Raw genomic sequence first — 19,710 nt, 5'->3', positions numbered from 1 at the left:
TTTAACTTTATTGAGACCCTTATGATTGATTGCTCTTTCATGTTTACTTTTTTATGCTTCTCTTGAATCTTCTGTTTGAATATCATATTTTCTATTCAGCTCTGGTCTTTTCATCAGGAATTCTAGCTTCTTTGCCCTCCAGGATATTGTATGCCAAGCCCCTGATCCTTTGATGTTCAATGAAGTGTTCAGTGGATTCCTTCAATTTCTATTTTACCTTCTAGATCTATAATATCAATGCAGTTTTCCTTGATAATTTCTTGAAATATAATGTATAGGCTCTTTCTTTGATCATGACTTTTAAGAAGACTAATAATTCTTAAATTATCTTTCCTGGATCTGTTTTTCAGGTCACTTGTTTTTCCAAATGACATATATCACATTTCCTTCTATTTTTTTTCCTTCTTTTGACTTTGTTTTCTTGATTTCTCATGGAGTCATTAGCTTCCACTTACTAATTTTAGAGGAATTATTTTCTTCAATGAGGTTTTAAACCTTTCCATTTAGCCAATTCTGCTTTTTTAAGAAGTTACTTTCTTCAGTATTTTTTTGTGCCTCTTTTACCAAGCTGTTAATTCTCTCTCTTTTTTTCCTTGCATCACTCTCATTTCTTTCCCCAATTTTCCCCTACCACTCATCTCTTTTTTTAACTTCTCTAAGAATTATTGTTGGGTTTGGGTCCAATTAGCATTTTTTCTTTGAAGTTTTGTTTGTAGCTGTTTTCACACTGTTGTGGTTTGAATTTTATGTCTTGGTCTTCCCTGTCATCATAGTAGCTTTTTATGGTTAAGTTCTTTTTTTATTGTTTGCTAATGTTTTCCAACCTATTTCTTGACTTGGAATTTCATGTTAAAATTGGGCTCTGTTCATCTTGGGGAGGCACTGTCCTAAATTTCAGGGTTTTTTTTTTTGTGCTGCTGTTTTTAGAGCTAGTTCTGCAGGTGTGCAAGTTTTTGGTGCTTCCAAGGTGGTGTGATCCGGGGACAGGTATGGTCACCGCTCTCCTGGTCTGAGTTCTGGTCTTTACCCAGGAAGTGCCCCTACTTCTGCAGTGGCAATCACTAGTGTTTGTCTTGGCCTTGGAACTGTGACCAGGGCCCTCTGCTCCCTCGTGACCAACTCCTCATGCTCCTCTCTTTCCTGGAACTGTGACTCAGAACTGTGTATGGGCCATAGAGTTGGCAATTAGTGCCAGCTTTCTGAGTAGTTGTCCAATCCCCTCACCTGCTGTTGCTGCTTTGGCCATTCTTCCTGCCACCATGTTGTAGGCTCTGGACAGGCCTCTATCCCAGTGACATAGACTTCTGCTGATCTCCTAAGTTTTCTTAGGCTGGAAAGATGTCTTACTCAGATCTTTTGTTGCCTCTGCCACTCCTAAATGATTTGAGGGACTATTTTAAAATTGTTTGGAGGGAAATGGTGAGAGAGTTTAGGTGGTTTGCCTCTACTTGGCCATTTTGGCTCAGCCCCGATGTGGAAGAGTCTTTAGAGCATCCAGTCTCACCCTAATGCAAGAAGAGATTTCATCTTCAGCTGTCCCAAGCAAGTGGTCATTGAGTATCTGCTAATAGACCTCTGATGTCATGAGACCCACCTCTCCCAAAGATAGCCCATTTTGTTTGACTACAGTATTAATTTTTACATTGTTCTTACTTAATGAAGTGAAAATCTGCTTCCTTACAACTTTTACCTGCTGCTACTAGTTCTGTCCTCTGGAGCTAGGCAGAATAAACTCAATTCCTCTTCCATATGATGGTTCCTCAAATTATTTGAAGATATTGATTATATTCCTTTTATGCCTTCTCATTTTCAAACTAATATTTTTTTTAATGTAGGACTGTTTCATTTTTGTCTTTGCATCTCTAGATCCTAGCATATACCTTGCACATAATAGATGCTTAATAAGTATTTATTGACTTCATTGAATTGTTCATCAACATGATTTGGACCTATACAATCACTCATCATACATTAAGGAAATCACTGAAGGTACTAAACAGTATGTTTTTGTTTAGTCCCAGGTCTGTTACCTAAAAATGTTACATTTATTAAAAGATAGTTTTAATGATAGTATAATTTTACATATGCTTGGGAGGAAAGAGATAGCTGAATTTCCAGATTCATTTTATTTTAATTTCCTGTAGACAAGTAGCATAGTACCTAGTTTGATTGAAAGTAGAAAATACTACCAAATTATTTTTGTAGGCCATTGGTTTGGGGCGGTGTGTGTAGATAGGTACATTGAAAAGTCTTACAGTGAGCTGTGTTGAGTCTTGGGCAGGTCTTTTGATTGGAGGTGGCCTGGTCGCAGGGTTCTGCCATGTGCACGCACAAACAGATATTTAGTCACTTTTGGTTCCTTGAATGAAAACCAGTAACCTAAACATCTTCCAAAAGGAACAAAAATTTGTATGTCAAAAGAATATCCAGTATGGTCTGTCAGCTTTCCCTTTTGAGGCACCAAGGCTTAAAGTCAAATCAGACAATCAGCAAGCATTTAGGAAACACCTGCCATGTGCCGGGCACTGTGCTAGCTGTAGGGATGCAAAGGCAAAAGGGAAAGAGGCCTGCCTCAAGGAACTGGCATTCTATCAAGAGAGACAACATGTACATGTCTGCGTGTAGAGAAAATAGATTCACAGGTTTTCTTTTTTTGTGGGAGGGGGGTATTAGCAACTGAGGTAGTATATTTGACGTTTGTTAACATCAAACAGATAGCTCATTTGGTTGAGTGCATGTTAGGTATGAATTAATATGAAGTGGTAGATCATGAACTTTTTTTTTTCAGGGAGAAAGGGGATAAGCTATATATCTGAGAGAATTTAAACAATAGCATAAGGCAATATGTGCCTAAGTGCATCAGAAGAAGTAGGGGCAATTTAGCACCTCAGAGGAGAGGAGAGATTTTGGGGCTTAGGGGTAAGAGTAGTGAGAGAAAGTTTCACGGACAAGGGTCTAAAAATAATTAGAATTTTGGACAAACAATACTGAAGAGGGTAGGTTAATATAATACTTGGATTGTTGTAGGTTCTCATTTATTTCCTGTTCCTTACAGTGCTGATGGAATGTTCCAGTGAAGGGCTTCCAGGTGGGTACTTTGCTTCACTGAGGCCTTTTTCTTTCCTTCAGCAGAACATTACAAATCAATTCCCCCTTTGATACAGAGTGTCTTTTTTACTACCAAAAGGATTATTTTGATAAAATTGATGAGATTTTTTGCCTGAGAGGAATTTGACAAAGGCTAGACAAAGTTAGTGGTATGACTTCAACTTGCTAGTGCCAAGCCAGTCCAATCTCAGAAGCAGAAACTACTTTTCAAAGGTCATTGCTGAGCCTTAGCCAGCAATGTGAAGTAATGTGTTTCAGAAGCATGCTTTATGCTTTGCCAGGATATAAGTGGCTTTAATCACTATAGAGAAAGTGACTAACTTCCTAACTGATTGGATAATAGGTTTTCTTAAAGTTCACATATATGACATTATCATTACCACATGCAAATCTTTTATTCATGCCTTTCTTTTATACATATAAATAAAAAAAGAACAAGGGGTGCATCAAATGGAGATGATACATCTGTTAGCCTTTGTTGTAAAAAAACCAAATACTGTCTATTTTATCATTACTTTTTAGTCCCAGTTCTTTTGCCTCTTAAGTTTTTTTGAGGGGTGAGGGGGTGGGGAAGGTGAAAGGGCTTCCAAAAACCCAACTATGCAGTGAACACTAAAAGTAGTGATGCTGGAACTTTCTCCCATTGCCGTGGTGAATCAAGAGTAGGCTATATATTCAAGCTCAGGCACCCTATGAAGAAGGGATGTATTTATTAACCCCATTCAATTCTGGTGGAGGACATGGCTTTAAAAAAGATTTTAAACACAAGTAGTAAATAGCATGTGTGTATGTCAACACATTAAAAATGTGCTCAATAGTAAAATGCGCTGAAAGCATATTCTTCATAGTGGTCATATAGGATATAAAGCATCTCTCAGAAGCAACTACATGTAGCACAATGTGCCTTATTTAAAGGGATCAGTTTTAAAATGAGCTGTTCAATACAATTGACCTTCAATTTGAATCTTGAGTGTCCACTTCTAAGACAAGGAAAGCAGTTATTTCAACTTGAATCTCTAGATTTCCTTCAAAGGATCCTGATTTTCTTATTTATGATCCTGTCCTTAATTCAACATGAGAAGAGGGAATAAGGTCTCAAGTACCTTTTTAAAAAGAAGCACTTGACAACATCTGAATGATCATTCTGATGATGAATATTCTCTGCTTTTAAAAGCCCTTCATAATCTGGTCCCAGTCTACCTTTCCACCCTCATTAGATATTACTCCTTCTCCCACCAAACTGGCCTTCTCTTTGTTCTTTACACATAACATCTCCCTTCTTTGTACCTTTGCTCAGTGCCTGGAATGCAGTCATTCAATAAACATTTATTAAGCACCTACTATGTGTCAAGCACTGTGCTGAGCGCTGGGGATACAAAGAGACAAAAAAGACAGTTCCTGCCCTTAAGGAGCTTATCTAACAGGAAAGAAAACATGCAAACAAATATATACAATGTAAACTATGTACAGGTTAAATAAGAAATAAAAGAAGGAAAGCCCTGAGATGAAGAGGGGTTTGAGAAGTCTTCCTGTAGAAGATAGATTTTAATTGGTACTTAAAGGAAGCCAGGGAGGTCAGTAGTCGGAATGGAGGAAGGAGAATATTCCAGGCATGGGACACAGCCAGAGAGAATGCCTGGAACTAAGACATGGAGTGTCTTGTTCATGGAACAGTCAGAAGGCCAGTGTTACTGAATCAAAGAGTATTTGGTGGGGAGTAAGGTAGAAGAAGACTGGAAAAGGAGGAGAGGCCTTGGTTATGAAGGGATTTGAATGCCAAACAGAACATTTTGTATTTACTCCTAGAGGTAATAGGAGCCATTGGAATTTTGAGTAGGGTGGTGACTTGACCGGACCTAAGCTTTAGGAAAATCACTTTAGTGGTTGAATGAGGCTGGATTAGAATGGGGAGACTTGAAGCAGGTAGATCCACCAACGGGCTAATTGCTGTAAGCCAGCTGTGAGCTCAGGGTGATCAGGGCCTGCACCAGAAGGGTGGCAGTGTTAGAGGAGAGAAAGGGGCACATTTGAGAGATATTGCAAAGATGAAATTGACAGACCTTGGCAAGAGCTTGGACATGGTGGCTGAGATATAGTGAGGAATCCAGGATGATTCCTAACTTGTGAGCCTGAGGGACTGGGAGGATGGTGTTGTCCTCTGTGGTAATAGGGAAGGTAGGGAGAGGGGAGGTTTTTGGGGGGAAGATAATGAGTTCTGCTTTGGATATATTGAGTTTAAGATGTCTACTGAAAATCCATTTCAATATGTCTGAAATGCAGTTGGAAATGGGAGATTGGAGGTCAGTAGAGGGATTGATGCAGGAAAGGTAGATTTGAGGATCATTAGAATAATGATGGTAATTAAATCCATGGAAGCTGAGATCACCAAGTGAAGTTAAGTATAGTGGGAGAAGAGAAGAGGGCATAGGACAGAACCCTGAATGATACCTATGATTAGAGAGAGTGATCTGGGAGAAGATCCAACAAAGGAGACAGAGAAAGAGCAGTCAGATAGGTAGGAGGAAAACCAGGAGAGAGTGGTGTCTCAAAAAACCTAGAGAGACTAGGGTATTGATCAGAGAATGGTCAGCAATGTCTAAGGGTAGAGAGGTAAAGGAGAATGAGGACTGAGAAAAGGTCATTGTGTTTGGCAACCAAGATCGTTGGTAACTGGAGAGAGTAGTTTTGCTTCTTAGAGTCCCTCTCTTCAGCTGCAATTCAAACATTACTTTCATGAAGTCTTTCTTGATAACTCCCTCCCAAACTACCTTGTATATATTTGTATTTATTCACTTTATATTTATTCTGCATATATATGTACTTATTTCCCCCATTAAAGTATAAACTCCTTATGTGTGTTTCATTTTTTGTGCCAAGCACTGTGTTAGGTGCCGGGAATATAAGTACATTGTAGGTGCTTAATGAATACTTGTCAATTCATGGATCTGTATAATTTGGCTTGGTAGTATAACATTTCACATTATAAAGGAAATTATGGAAATAAATTTTTAATTTATATTACATCTAAAAACAATATGCTTAATGGGAAAAATGGCTTAATTACAATAATTTAACACAAAGTTCTTGTGTTTGGATAATTTTGTATTATGGTTTTCTCATAATTTAACAGGGAAGTAGATTAATGTGCCTGTTCTCTTACAAAGGTCCAGATTCTTTTTACAAATGGACATACAGATTTATACAACAAAATTAGCCTAAATGTACCCAAAATAATAAGAGCAGTGATTTACTAAGACCAGAGTATATTACTCAATTTTCAAAGACCAAGAAAAGGCAGATTTCTTAAGCTTATTCTTCTAAATATATGCTTCAATCTACAGGCAGATATAGTAGTCTCACCTGAAGCTTTCAGTGAGGCCTTACACCTAGTTGCTGTTAGGGAGCTCTTGGCAGGTATTTCTTTTGAAAGCCCTTTTCGGGGTAGTGCAGGCTTTCTTGAGGTGAGCTGGCATGATCAAAGATCGATCAGCATCCACCTATGACTCATTACTCTTGTTGGTGATGGATTCTTTTCCACCATGACTCAAAATGGGAACATTTTAATCACTTGGAAAACAAGCAGCTTTCTTTAAGGGTTTTAGGTTGCCTGAGTTTAGAGAACAGTTTGACTTTCAGCTACTTTGAGCCTGGTGAAACAATTGCAAAGTTGTGGAGAATTAGTGCCATCAACAATGTTTAGCTCAGTGCTAAACATTTTTGCTCATGCTAATGGATTTCTACTCCTCTGTAAATATTTGAAATGTTGATAGGTTGGGAAGGTTAGCTTAGCCAAACATATATTCTTTTTTCTCTTTGCATCCCAGAAACATAGGCTTATTAAAAATACCCATAACTTTTTTTCAGATATTCCCAATTTGATTGGGAATATTTTCATTTTTCTTACAATGGATTCTGTGCATCTGTTTACAAGTGGTTTTCAGAAAATTGACATATCATCTTTGATTAAACTTTGAAATTTTTATTGCATAATTAGTGGTCTACATGGGGAGTCCTGTGCAAAGATTCCTCTAGTGTTATTCCAGTAGCAAATCTGTTCTGTGGACTACTCTGCATTGTCCTGTGGACTAGAATGTAAGGAAAGGTCTGTCCCAGTTTTTAGTAATCTGGTGTAACTCTGAATATGGCTTGAGTCAATTTCCTTGCTCCTTGGAAACCAGCATAGCCACATTGTTATCTTAACCTTGCCAATGGGTTAGAACAATTTACCTTGAGAACCTAGGAAGACCAGAGAATTCTACAATTACTACATCTCCAAACCTACTGAGCCAGGAAATAACTGACATTTATATAGAATTTTAAAGTTTGCAAAGCTCTTTATGTTCTTGTCTCATTTTTTCATCATTTTACAGTTAAGGAGGTTCTATGACTTTCTCATGGTAACCTAATACAAAGTATTGGTCTAAATCTAATTTTTGTCAGATAGTTTTCAATCTTTCACAGTTGTTTTACTCAAATAGGATGTTTTTTCCTAAGTAAGTTGTATTTTCTGCTTTATTGAACACTGGATAATTGATTCAATTTCAATTCAGTAAACATTTATTAAGCACCTACTATGTGCCAGGCATTGTGCCAAGCATTGGGGGATACAAATAAGAAAAAGAAAGATAGCCCTTGCCCTCGAGGAGCTTACAATCCATTGGGGGTAATTCAACACACAAAAGAAAGCTGGGGAGGGGAGGGTGTCATGTGGCAAAAAGGAAAGATAGGGGTGGTATGTAACTGGCTTGGGGATATCTTGTTCTGGGGAGTAAAAACCAGGCAGTGCTCCAGATGCAAAGAGGAGTGAGCTGGCAAGTTCAGGTTCTGCCCTCTATAAAGGAAGGCTTTGGTGGTGTTGAGTGTTTCATCCTTCAATCAGAGGGGAAAGGGGGCTGAGGGAAGTGGGAAAGAGTTTGAGTATCTAAGACTGAGTTAAGCAGCTTGGGGCTGGAGTGGTCAGCTTATCCTGGGGCAGGTACTTTGCTCTGTGGAGCTAAACCCTACACCCTTTACTTACTAGGTGCTAAGCCCCAGGCCTACACTCTTTACTTACTAAGTACTAAGTCCCAGGCCTACACCCTTTTGCTCTTGGGAGTGAAGGTTTTGGGGCCCTAAAAAGACTATATATACCCAGAAGGTAGCCATTAAGGTTAGAATGCAGAATTCGGAATTCAGCCCAAGGAGAGGGAGCAAGGACTGCAAGTGGACAGAGCAGCAGAGAGAATGCAAGGTGGAAAGTGGAAACCAGAAAGCTTCACAGACCAGAGAACTGAGCGGGGAAGAGAACTCAGGCAAGCAGACAGTTGGGATTCATGAGTGTTTGTTACTGTTGTACAGAAATGCTCTTGATTTTTGAAATTCCAGGGGCAGATCTAGCTTTGTAAGGAAACATTTACAAATAATTTGAACTATCCACATGTACAGTGGGCTCCCTGAGCAATTATTGGTTGACCCTCTCGGTCTTCAAACAAAGTCTTTACTGGTTCTCAGGCATTACTGTAAAAGGGATTCTTATTCAGATATAAGTTAGACTAAATGGCCTCTGAGGCTTCTTTTAACCATGAGAGTCTGGTTCTAGGCAAAGTACCTTTTTAAAAATATTACTTTTGACTCTAGTACCCAGTGAATTTATGTGTTAGGCTGTAATAAATTTTAGCTCTTAAAAATAATTCCATGAAAACTGTAAAGTCCTTTAAAGTAGAAACTGTACAATGTATATATTTACTTGGCTTTGTGTAGTGTCTGACTCATTTTTAGATAATCATTAAATATTATATAATGGAGGCAGCATGTTGTAGTGGAAAGATCATTGGACCTGGGGAGAGGAGAGACCTTTGTGAAGATGGATAAGCCTCAGTTTCCTTATCTGCAAAGTGGGGCTAAGAATACCAATGAAACCTACCTCACGGGGTGATTGTGAAGACCAAATGAGAAAATGTGTATATTTTGTAAACCTTAAGGCACTATATGCATGACAGATGCTGTTATTCTTATTAAAATTAAAGGGTTGGACTAGGTGATTACTAAGTCTCTTTTCAGCTATAAAATTCCACAATTTTCCAAATATAAAAACACGTACCAACTCACTTGGGTCAGATATAAGGGAAGTAAGTACTGCAAGGTTGATTAATGCTGAAGAGTACCACTCAGCTGCTCGGTTAGAAACACTGCATCACCCACTGATTCCTTCCATTAGTTCCTCATTCTTTCTATCATTTGAGACTATGCAATTTAAGTAATTTTTGCTCTTTGAGAATTGTTGGAAGTGTAACGACCCCAGACTGTTTACCTAAGTATTCTGTAATGATCCATGTTGTTGTTGCTGTTAGTCCTTCATTCTCAAAGAGGACCATTGACATGATGATGTTGGGGTCAGGATACAGTATGTTTGACTGTGGCTGATCAGTTCAGTATGAGCTCAGAAGGCTCTACCACAGGTTGGGCACAAGTAGTGTGTTTGAACTCTGAGATGGAGATGTCTCTAGATTTGTGCTTCTCGTGTTTCCTTTGTGCTTCCACAGTTCTGCTTTGATCATGGAGCATAGTGCCTTCTTTGAGGTTCTATGCCAGTGTCTCCCATGTCTCACAATCAATCCTAAAGTTCTTCAGAGAAACCTTGAGAGTATCCTTATGCTGCTTCTTCTGACCTTTGTGTGAATGCTTGCCTTATGCAAGTTCTCTGTACGATAGTCTTTTAGATAAATGTGTATTTGGCATTCCGGCTACATAGCCAGCCCATCAGAGTTGCACTCTGCAGTAGAATTTGAATGCTTAGCAATTCAACTAGAGAAAAGGACTACAGAGTCTGGTATCTTATCTTGCCAGGTGATCTTCAGAATCTTCCAAAGACAATTCAAATGACCACAGTTCAGTTTTCTGGCATGGTGCCTAGTGTACTGCCTAGGTTTCATAGGCAGATAACAGTGAGTTCAGCACCATGGCTCTTTAGGCCTTCAGTTCATTAGGCACTCCCAACTTTGTCCTCTGTGTAGACATCCCTGGGGATGCACTCTCACAGCAGCACTAGCATTTAATAGACTATGTCATTTTAAGGAGAAGAGACAGGAAGGATGTGAGAGTGGTGAAGGTGATGTTTGGCTCAGAGTGCTGGGCTGATCATAGACTTATCCTTTCCAAGCTAAACATTTGTATTCAACAAAAGCTGAGGCCCAAGTTAAGACTGTCAGGAGACTCAGTGTGAACAGATTAGAGAGCTTCTCCTTGTGTGAACAGTTTATTGCCAACCTCGAGGGAAAGCTGAATCAGTATACAGTAATAGTGGAGCAGAAAAGAAGTGGGCATCTTTCAGAGACTTGATGAATAACATGTATATTTGCTCATCAGGGCCAGGACACTTGCAAACATCAAGATTGGTCTGATGAAAATGATGGGGAAATTTAGAAGCTGCTAAACAAAAAAAAAACAAAATGAGAACTCCACAGAGTTTGCCAGCAGGATAGTTCATCTGTCTCTAAAAAGACAGCATTTAACTGTCAAAAGTAAAGCATAAGTGAAACTTAGAGAGATGCAGGATTCCTGGCTCAATAAGAAGGCAGATGACATTGAGTTTTATGCTGATAAGAACAATCCAAAGCACTTCTAAAATGCCCTCAAGACTATATTTATGGTGCATCTCAACCACTGAGTGCTGATGGAGTCACATTGATTAGCGATAAGGCCAGGATCCTGGAGGGATGGGCTGAACACTTCCATAGTGTTCCCAACAGACCATTATTGACCAATTTTGAAGCCATTGACCCTATCTCCAATTGAAGTAATAATACATATAAACGACATAAATTACTACTAATTTATCTTGTGTATATGAAGATGAAGTTATTGACTTCCTATCCCTTTGAGTTTTTCCAGTAGTGGTTATGGAGTCAAACTGATTCTCTAAATGATCAAATTAGAAAGGGAAGACTTCCTATTTAAACATCTCTGGATAGAATGTTGTACTTGGAGTCAGGAAGATCTAAATTTGAATCCTTCCTTAGACACTTACTAGCTATGTGACCCTGGATAAGTCAGTTAACCTCTCTGAATCTTGTTCTCATCTGTGAAACAGAGATAGTGACAGCACCAAGCTCACAAGGTTGTTGGGACATTCAAATGTGATGCTGTGTGAAAGCATTTTGTAAACCTTATGCTACTAAATAGATGTTCATTATTACTATTATTTTTTTCAGGTAAGGGTGCTCCAAGGAATCCGGCCCATGAGGTGTTGAGTGCACTGGATTTAGGAATCTGGAGGCTTGGGTACGAGCTGCAGCACAGCCACCAGCCCACTCATTGACACAGGTAAGTTGATTTACCTCTCGGAACCTTACCTGCATGCCTCATTTGTCAACTTACTCGCAGGATTGTTGTGAGATAAATGAGATGATTTATATGTCACTTAAAAATATGCAGAATCAAGCTCTTTTATTCAATGCACATTTGTTAAATATTTGCTATATTAAGTTTTATGTTTGAGTGACTATATGAATGTCAAGGATCTGTGATTTTTGAGGCTAGGATCATGGGAACTCCTACTCAAACAAATGCCATTTGGTCTCTAACTTTGTGGGTAAAACTTAGGACATTTTAAAATCAGAGCTTAAGTAGTTTGCCATGTAGATCACATGGTTAATAAGTATCAGAGACAGTATTTCAACTGAGGCTTCTTGTCTTTACTGGTCACTGTTGCACTGAGGTTAATATTTTTGGGGAAAATTAAATCTATTTTCCTTTAGTGGTGTATATAGTAAGGTAGGAATTCATGGTGTCCTGGATTAAGTACTAGAAGAGATCTTAGAGACCTTCTAGGAGAGCCTCTCATTTCACAGCTAAGGAAGCTGAGGGCCAGAGATGTTAAATGACCTAGTTCTAAAAATTCTGGTTTCTGAAATCTGGTTTGGACTTAGTTGCTGTCCTAAGATTTTTGTAACCAAAAGGAATTTTTTTGAAACTTTACCATTACTGAAGTGAGAAAAGAACGAGTACATATTGAATTAGAAACAAGTGTGTCTTTGAATTTAGTAATTTATTGCAATGCTTTTTTTTCAGTGGTCTTTTCGCTTCTATTTCTGGTCAGAGTAAGAGCCAATACCATTGGGTCCTTTAAACTGGTTAGTTAGGATTTTTGGCTTATATGAATTTTGGTAAATTGCTATATCATTATTACAAGTGTGTCTATGTGAAAAAAAAAATTCTCTTCAGAAGAGCCCTGAAAACATACAATATTAGGACTATTCTTCCGGATGGTAGAATGTCTTGGTAAACACCAAAATTCTTTATGTAAAAATTGAGCTTTCTTATTCCATAGAAATAGACCATTTTTGACAAGCAGAAAGTCCTAACCTTGACATGATTTTTTTTTAACATTGGGCTGTCATATTTTGGAATTAATTTAAGGGAACTTCGCATTAGAACTAGAAAGCTGTTCAGTCAGTTTAGCTCTTATGATACAGTCTTATGGATGTAGGCACCAGGAAACCTGGTTATTTCTCACCTGGAAATTGTTTAGTTCTACAGCATGGGTAGAAGAACATTCTACATTAGCCAGAAACTGGGTAAAAAACATATAATTATAGGAAGGATTCTCATTTCTGTATCACTTTAAAGGTAACACTGATAGAATAATCCCTGATTTCTAAAGGAGCCCACCGGTTTAGAGAAATGAAATGATTTCCCCAAGGCTCCACAGCCAGTGTCACAGATGGGATTTGAACACAGGTTTCCAGCACTTCTTCAGCTGCGTTCTGCTCCCTCTCCTGAAGCTAGCAGGAGGGGCCTTGGCTCCAGTCCAGGGGCTGAAGGTGCTGGGACTGTTTTAGTTGCAACCTGGTGTGTAGGGATCCTGAAAATGGTCATTAATGCCATCTCTTACTAAAACACAAAGAGGTTTGAGTAGATAAATTAATCCTTATGGGCCCTTGAGCTACAAACAAATAAATATCTTTAGGATTCCTGCTCCGTAAGGGCAGCTGGCAAAAGAAAGCTGTAGGAGACGGGAGGCAATTCAACAATGGGATTGAAATAAATGGTGAACAGCTGTAGCCAGGCAGGAGACACGGAGCCTGGAGATTAAAATGCGGAATGTGGGAGTCCATGTCTTCCAGTGAACTTGAGGCTCTGCAGAATGAATTATTAAGGATGAGAAGAAGGTGGGAAATAAGGACGTTCGTGGAGATTTCCCCAGGGATTAGATGTTTGCTAAACGGATGGCTGTCAACCCAGGAAAATCACCTCAGTGATTGAGCAGGTTCCAAATGCATACCTGGCCAAGGAATTGTTTCAAAGAAAGCAACTAAATGCTTGGGGGGAGGTCACTTGCTATCACATGGGACAAACGTTAATAAGGCATGATATAATCATTGCCATGCAAAAATAAAGCCCAGTCTAAAGACAGTGAAAGCACTAATAGGAAGTGAAAGAACTGGGTGAACAAAGGCAAATTGTGAATATAAGAAAGAGAATTTTAGGGGTGAAGGAACATAGTACACTCAGCAGCTTCCCCAAAGCTGGTTCATCTTTTAGCATATTTGGAGTAATTGTCTGTTACTGTTAAAATAATCATCTAAATCTATGGTTTGTTTTTGGTCTAAATGTATGATTTCATTGACATAAAGAATCAGATGAGGAAACTCCCTCTTCCAGTGCAGATCAGCAAGTGCCTGCACTTCAGTCTTGAGGACTGGGGTACTAAGAAGTGAAGAGACATGCCCAGGGTCACACAGCCACCAGGTGTCAGAAGCTTGAACTTAGGCCCTCTGAACTTCCAGGCTGACTTTTTGTCTGTCTGCTGTGTCATAGTCCTTTCTGTGTAGTTATGCTTCTGCTGAGCTGGAGGCCAGACCTGTGACAACCTCAGCTGCCTGGAATGTAGCTGCAAAGCTACAAGTTTGGAGGGAAGGATTTTGAGGGATGAGGAAAATTGCTGTTACAAACTCCATGCATTTATTCCCTAGTGACATGAAGCCACTCTCAGGTGAGAGTCCAGTGGCTTAAAATTTTATGTAAAATTAGGCTGATGATGGGCCCTTAGTATAGGGGCAGACAGCTTTCCACATCTCAATAGTCCCTGAAGTCATCACTTTATTACAGCATAGTAAAATTGTTACTATTCATGGTGATGCCCCTGGATCATCAAGACAAAGTTAAATTATGTTCAGTGTACTCTGTTTAATAAGGCATGGCCTAATGCAGTACATTTTAGAGAGAACTCCCTCAAGAAAGTCTAAAATAAAATGGTATGTCAGTTAATCTGGAAATAGCACTTCTTTGTAATATGTTGTACTTGATAAGACCTGGCAAATGAAACATTTCTACAGTTATATTGGGTGTAAGAACATACAAATCATCTCCCTGTGGGTTTTTTTTTTTTCTTCTAACCATCAGTCAATTTGTTTCCCTCAAATCCCTGCCTTTCCTAGCTTCTCAGTTATTGTTGGTGATGGTGGTGGAGATTAGCCATCTCACTCTCTTGAAGTAAAGTTTAACTCCTGTGTCCCTTATTCACTCTCTCTGTTCCATTGCCCCTCTTTCTTTTGTATTCCTTTGACCATAGCTTCCAGGTTGATAACCCTTGCATTCAGCTTTCTCCCAGCTCCAGTGTAGCTTAACCACAATGCTAAAAATAAATCCTAGAGAAGGAAGGGGAGGCAAGAACTTAGAATTTCTTGATATCGAAGTGCCAGTTGAAAGTCAAACAAAGAAGTGAGAGGGATGTGTGTGTGTGTGTGTGTGTGTGTGTGTATGTATGTATGTATTTGGTGGTTGTGGCCATGGTGAACATGAACTACACTTTTAATTGGGCTTAACAAGGGAAGTATAAGAAAGATTATAGTAATAGAAAGTAATCAGGGAGTGAGGCTAGAGCTTGGAAGGGGAGGATCTGAATCCAAAAGTGAATTAGGTTAGTAAGGAATTGTTTCAAAGAAAGCAACTAAATGAAACTGATCACAAAAATTTAAGGGAAAAAAAAGGATGGAGGGAAGATTTGGGTCCATGCTGGAAGGGGATATGTTGGAGGAAGGGAGGACAATGGATTCAGATTCTTATATTTAAAATAAGCTGCATTTATCCGCTGCCCACTTATTTTCTTTAAAAAAAATGCAAACTATCCTATAAAAATATTATCTGATTTGATAGAATGGGAAAGAACCTCTTAAGTTATAACTTTGAATGCTAATTAACTAAATTTGGAGTAGAATTTGTTGTGCATCAACTGATTATAAAAAAGCTGGAGTGCTCATGATTTCAGAAAATGTAACAGTGAAAGACTGACAGGGAAGCTACATTTTGCTTAAAAGCATCATAGACAGTGTTATGTTGTATTGAAAGTTTGGAAGACATATTGTAGGTAAACGAAGTGATCATGCTCTAATGTTTGCTTTCTCTACCATTTAGTAGCAAATGCTTGCTATATGGGCACTTTTGTGGTAAGTCAGTATAACCACACCAGAAAAATGAGACAGCCTGTGTGCAACACTTACATATCACAAGCCAAGTTTATTGGAAAGATATTTTGGGGTATAATTTGACATCAGATACTTATGAGCTGTGTGACCCTGGGCAAGTCACTTAACCCCATTGCCTCTAAAACAAACAAACAAAAAAAGAGTGATATCCATAATTTAGAAGGATTTTTCCATTGATCATGGTTGTATGTGTAATTTTTTTTTTTTAGGGAAAAATGGGTAAAAAGAGACTTCTTGTGATACTTATTCATTTACTATCTCCAGTACTTTTCATGACCTTATTTAACAGTCCATTTCCTAAAAGTTAAGCAAAATGAGGGTTTAAGACTAGTCTAAACTGAAATGCAAAGGTGAGGGCTTATATTAGGAGGCATGGATTGAGCTGGTACTTGTGCAAGATTGTTAAGTGAGGAAGGTGGAAAGAGATTTTATCTGTATCCTTCCAAATTAGATAAGTGCCTGGTCTTTGTGACTTTGGATATATGCTTCCTGAGGCCTCTGTGCTTTCCAGCAACATTCCAAACTTCAAGCCATATTAAATAATCAATTAACATTTCAGGTCTTTATTCAATATTGAAACAGCTATTTCTGGTATTGGTGTGCTCACCTCTTTGAGGTAGATCAACAAGCAGATAAAAGGACCAGTTGACTAGAAATATTAAGTATATATACATGTAATGATAGTAACATGTAAGTACTAAAAAAGAAAAACTTACTGAACTACGAAAATTTAGAAAGTGAGAATAAGAGAATAGTTGTGATTTCAGTGTGCTTCTTTTAGACTTGGATAAATCTAACAAAGATTAGCAAGAAATAAATTATGGATCCAAACAAAATGTTAGAAAAGTGAATAATGAAAAACCTTTAAATGAATGATCATTGAATGGAAATCTTATATATTTACTTTTCAGAATCATAGACCTTTAAAAAAAAACCGGATCCCTTGTTAGGGTGTAATGAATTAATAAATAAATGCAAAAAGCAAGAACTATTACAGACTATAACACAGTAAAAAAATAATATATATATATGTGTGTATATATATATATATATATATATATATATGTATGTATATATGTATAACCAGTAAGTAAAATAAAAACAGAAGTTGTGTATCCTGGTCACTAAAGTAAAATACATTTTCAGGGTTTCATTTAAATTGACCTAAGGTTCATATATATTAATTTGGGATAACCCGTTTTTGATGATACCTTGTATTGTGGTTTATGAGAAATCAGCTGTATTAAAATTTCTGTTGGGCATTATTTCTTCTGTTGCTCTAAAATAAAAACACTTTAGAAGATTTGCCTTCTCTAAGAAAGTTTCCCAGACTAGCTCTACCCAACTTCAGACATTATATTCACCCCTGAATATCTCAGTAAAGCTATAATTAATTATGTCTCCAGCTTGAGGTTTAGCAGTCATAAGATGAGAGACATAAATTAGGGTTTTACTAAGAATCATAAAATAATTCTTCAGTCATTTCTTGTGTTGATACTTCAGAGATCTGTGATGGAAACACCTTTGACTGGTACAGATCACAGTCCTTCCTTTTTATTCTCTTGCTGTGTCATTTTTGACTATGTCCCACCTTCTGTGTATTACAGAATCTACCAACACCCTGGAGGCCTTCCTGTTATCCTTCATCCTTTAAAAGAAAAAAGTTCATCTCTCCCTTTTGATTTTTACGCTGCAATCATTTTTTCAATATTCCACTCACTCCACAGAAACTTCATAGTGACATAGAAAAACAAACAAAACCAAGCAAACACATGCCCACACCTCTTGGTGTATGTAACGTGCCAACAGCCATATTCAGGAACCAGTACTGGTCATTGAATTGGATTTGAGCTCAAGCTGCCTTTTAGTGTCTTTCTCATTTGGATTATTGAAGTCATTGTACATATTGTTGTTCTCCTTTGTTCCCTCTGTATCCATTCATATATGTCTTCTCAGGTTTCTCTGAATTCCTTATGTTTATAGCATTCTTCTTAATATTTTATTACATTCTTGTACCACAGTTTGTTTAGCCATTTTCCAATCAATAGGCATCCATTCATTTTCCAGTTTTTTTGCTATGGCAAAAAGTGCTGTGATGACTATTTTGGTTATATAAGGGACCTGTTTTTCTGACTTTGATTTCCTTGAAGTAAATTCCCTCTACTGACATTACCACCTCCTTTACTACTAATCCATTTCACTTCCATGTCCTTGATAATAGCTTTTATGTTACTCCTTATGTGTAAGCTATTACTAGTAATATGCTGTATCTTATACCTGTAATGCATTACTCAGTTCCCCTTTGTGCCATTCACAATCTGATAATCCAAGTACTATTGATGTTTTTAAAAAGTCTCCTTCCTACATTTAAAATCTAACTCAGCATACAAGAATTCCACTTGTATGCAACTTCTCAGTAAGATATCCGTTATTATAAAGTGAGACATACCATTATGTTTTATACAATCTCGTGGTTTGTTTTTCTTCCTGTGAGGTTGGATATGGTCACTTATTGCTACTTAACATCCTATTGTCATAGAGATAGACCAGGAAGAGTCCTTAGGAGTTGCAATATCCAGCCCCTTTATTTTATAGATGAGGAAGCTGAGGCCCACAGATGTTAAGTGACTGACACAGTAAGTAGACAAGCTTGGAAGGTAGTAAGGTAATACCTGAAAGAGTTACTTCCTTTACAGCATCTCCATAACATCTAATGCAGAATTTACACATTTGGTGTCATTGAGTTTCTTTGTATCTTCTGTTGTTTCTATTTCTGCCCTCTGAGGCCAAGCAAAATAAGGTATTCTCCTTTTCTGTGATTCTCCTTTAAATGTTTAGAGTTCAAAAAGTCTTCCTTCCAGGCTAAACATCTTCTGTTTCTTTAGCAGGTCAAATATCAAGTCCCTTTAGAAACTCAGTTCTGGATACTCTCCTTTAAGGAATGTCTTCCTTAAAACATGGCACTTAGACCTGGACACAAGAGAAGGAATCCACTGCCATACCCACCACAAATGGATCACATGAAATTATCAGGGAATGTTATATGGAGGAATATGTACTATATCAGCCAGGAACTAGGACCCCTGAATTCTGAGTAAGTAGTAGCACAGATTCATGAGAGCTCCCCAACCTAGAGCTTCTTGGGTGTGGTTTGACACCAGTAACAATTCAGCTGTAGGTTTTTAAACAGTAAGCAATCCTAGCACGAATCTGTCAATTCTGAGTTTTAAGGAATAGCCCCAAATGAATCCAGCCCCGTAAGTATTAAGGCTTGGCCAGTAATTACAGAAGAAACAAAGATTCCAACAAAATGTTTGTGTAAATACAGGAGAATGCTGGGTAGGGTGAATCATACACAAACAATCCCAAGCTATGAAACAGTAACATTTTGTCTCAAATGTATCTTATAACCCTGCACAGCCTTGACTTGATTCCCTGGACCACAACAGCTTCTCCTAAAGCAGCTGAAAGTCACTTGATCTTCAGTCCTTTTTGTTCTTGTTGGTAGCTTTGGTGGCTGACTGCTGGGACCAGCAGGGTTTGGGCCTTATCTCTTTGCCTGTCAGGGACTCTTGAACAAAGGTTTCTTGCCGTCTTTGTTGCTTTTCTCTCATGGGCAGGCTAGCTTGCTCAACGCCATTAAATAGCGCTTAGCAACTTCCTGCCAAATGCCCAATGAAAACAGAAGCAGGCTACAGCTGGTGTGGAGTTATCTAGCTGAATGTAATTAGCAGCTACTTCAAATCTCTTTTTCTTTATTAACTCCCAATAATCAGTGTTTATGAGCCTCCTGCATTTTTCCAGAAGATACATTTTTGTCCCACTTGTACTTTTAAAAAATCTAGATCACCTCCCCCTGTTAATATTGGGTGGTAGGTTCCTATTTTTCTTTGAGATCATTTCCTATAGCTACCTAAGAAAGTTGCATGATAAGTACTCTATCTCTTTACTGCTTTTAGAAAACTGGTTTCCTGTCACCTAGTTTACTATGCCTAAAGAAAAATATAAAGAAGATCAAGAAGTGGATGAATGCCAGAACTTCTCCAGTGCCACCTTGCTAACATTACTTTTCAGAATATTGCTTCTTCTACTAAAAAACAGACTGAAGACTCTATTAGGGATTCCCTTAAATTAAAGG

At 38.1% G+C, this 19,710-nt stretch overlaps 1 protein-coding gene across 1 annotated transcript in view; it reads left to right on the top strand.

Annotated features, from left to right (window-relative positions):
- Positions 1-19,710, top strand: part of ZNF438 (zinc finger protein 438) — a 106,507-nt gene that overhangs the window by 9,930 nt on the left and 76,867 nt on the right. Inside the window, exon 2 of the mRNA XM_036761589.1 lies at positions 11,298-11,409. The gene's annotated coding sequence lies outside the window, so the exon portion shown is untranslated. The remainder of the gene's footprint in view (positions 1-11,297; positions 11,410-19,710) is intronic.

The sequence above is a fragment of the Trichosurus vulpecula genome, chromosome 5 (genome assembly GCF_011100635.1).
Source record: "Trichosurus vulpecula isolate mTriVul1 chromosome 5, mTriVul1.pri, whole genome shotgun sequence".
Classification (NCBI taxonomy): domain Eukaryota; kingdom Metazoa; phylum Chordata; class Mammalia; order Diprotodontia; family Phalangeridae; genus Trichosurus; species Trichosurus vulpecula.
Note: the sequence above shows the minus strand (reverse complement) of the source record. Positions and strands in the feature narration are given on the sequence as shown.